The sequence below is a fragment of the Photinus pyralis genome, unplaced genomic scaffold, assembly GCF_008802855.1.
Source record: "Photinus pyralis isolate 1611_PpyrPB1 unplaced genomic scaffold, Ppyr1.3 Ppyr1.4_LG10, whole genome shotgun sequence".
Classification (NCBI taxonomy): Eukaryota; Metazoa; Arthropoda; class Insecta; order Coleoptera; family Lampyridae; genus Photinus; species Photinus pyralis.
The window spans coordinates 7,676,150-7,678,488 of NW_022170250.1; positions in this window are offsets into that span (position 1 = coordinate 7,676,150).

Here is a 2,339-nt window from a genome sequence, read left to right on the forward strand (position 1 = left end):
CGACTCTTACGCCTTTGTCGCACTTTCAAGCACCCTCGCTCGACGTTGCCGTGCCTTTAAAGGCGACGGAGAAGAGAACAAAACCCCGGGCTGAAATTAAAGCGAAACAGCACATAATCCGCTTCGTAGAACTCCGAGGCTCTGACCTAGCGAGAGAGAGCTCCGGCTTCGCTTCGCCACAGCAGCTGTGAATAATAATAATTGTTAATCGACGAACGCACTCGAAAACTCTCAAGGAGCTCTCGGACCTTGAGAAAGGAAACGCCAGGTGCCAAATCGCTGATCAGAAAGTGAAAAGGCGCGGCGGATTGAATAAATGGCCGCCACAGTCGTCGTCGTCGAGAGAAAGGAATGCGTAGTGTTTTTGGGAGAATTGCCTTTTAGATTGGGCCGTGACCTACTACTCACTTGTACGATTTTAATCGGGGGGAGGGCAGGGCGCTAGATGATGACCTTTCAAGGTGCGACAAATTCACGGTCGACGCAAAAAAAAGGATTTGGAGGAACGCTCCGGGCACGATACGATACGTTGTTGCAATGGCAAATTTTCCGGGGTGCTCTGTATTCCGACAAAGTTTTGGTGTTCTTGTGTATATTACTCTAGAGCTGTCACTATTTTTAGCGCACGTTATAGCAAAAATCTCCTTTTTTCATTTCGCCTAAATTTAAACTTGGGCTTATAAATCCTACACGCTTGTTGCATTTTAAGCCTCCATTAGCCAGAAAAACAAACAAGAAGCTTGCTCAGCTTTTGTACAAAAGAGATCTAAAATCTTGATCGTTTTGGTATCCCTCGCAGATATCGACGTCGTATTCCAAAATGCAAAAAACCAGAAAAATTTGATTCGGCTCAAAAAAGACCAATAAATTGGATTGGTGAGCTCTTCTTGAGTCAATCTCATCGTATAGGTTGGTAAAGCATTTTAAGTCTCCGCTAGAAATCTAGACTGTGCATATTTCGCTCAAATAGCGCTTAACATTCCTCCTATCAGTTAGGTTAGGTCGAGACCTTTCCAAAGACACCCATGAACCCCTACCTACGACGCACCGCTCTCGAGATATCGCGGTTTAAGTGTTTACGGTAGGTGTCAAGTTACAAATCGCTATATCTCCGCTGTTTACTCCGATCTCGTCAAAATTTGGTATTCAGAGGTTTGGGGACTCTGGGTATCCGTTCCCGCCCTTTCGGAGCTTCTATTTTCGTTCACACAATAATAGAGAAAATGAAATTTGGGTCCGTTGGCAGTTTGGTCCGTTGCTAATAATAAATATGGTAGTTCAGACATGCCGTTTTTTCGTGCTTGTAGGTCCTATACGCTTGTTGCATTATGATTCTTGAATCTTGATTGGCCAAAAAAATGAAACATGAAACTTGTTCGATATTAAGTGATCATTTTGGAAGATCCGACATCTTGATCTAAACCTTAATTTAATTGCGCTATAATAGAGAGAATGAAAATTGGCTCTATTGGGAATTTGGGCCATTAATAATAATAAACTGCACCAATACGAACAACGAGCGACAAAGTCACTTCCGGTTGACGAATATTGAATTTAATCAATTAGTCCCTTGACCATTGTCTACCTCAAGGCTGTCCAACTTGAGGTGGCCCAAGGGCCGCTTTAAAGAAAAATGCGGCTTGGAGAGTCGCATTAGGTATAACATTTTTGTATGCAACTTTATCAGCGATATTGTGCATATTGCGTATTTGAGGGAAATTTACACATTCTAGAGCTATTGCAGCCATTTTGTCTGTCCGTCCATCGTACATTTTTGAAAATAATATACTTATAATTCGTTCTTTTTGTATTAGGTAGCTTATAGCTCTGACCCCTGAGCAAAAATTGTGCTGTTTAAATTTTGTCTCATTTGATAAAAGGAAAAAGGCTATATCAACTCCGAGCGAGCCGAAGACAAGTTCGGCAAAAATCATGATCTGTTTCTTTAATTTGAAGCACGACGTTAGCATAAAATGTGCCGAACTCTCCTTCGGCTCGCTCGGCAAGGGAACTACTAATCAGTGCACGGAAAGTAACCTGTATGAGTTTGCCCCTCCCCACCCCTCAATGTTAGAAAGCAAAATTCCATACCCCCCCCCCCCCGGCCCCTTTTTCAGTTTGATGTATTTTCGTGTAATTCGTAACTCCCAATATTTATTTTTTTACAGAGCGACCGATTGCGCATGCGTGTGCCCCGAATGAATAGTTCCTTTTGTGCCTCCCCCTCGTTTCCAAATTTCAGTTTTTTCCTGTGATCGTTTGCGCCACGTATACCTTCGTTTGGGCACCTGTCGTTTTTCAGTAATTCCAAATACAACATTCCATACTATCTCCTCCCC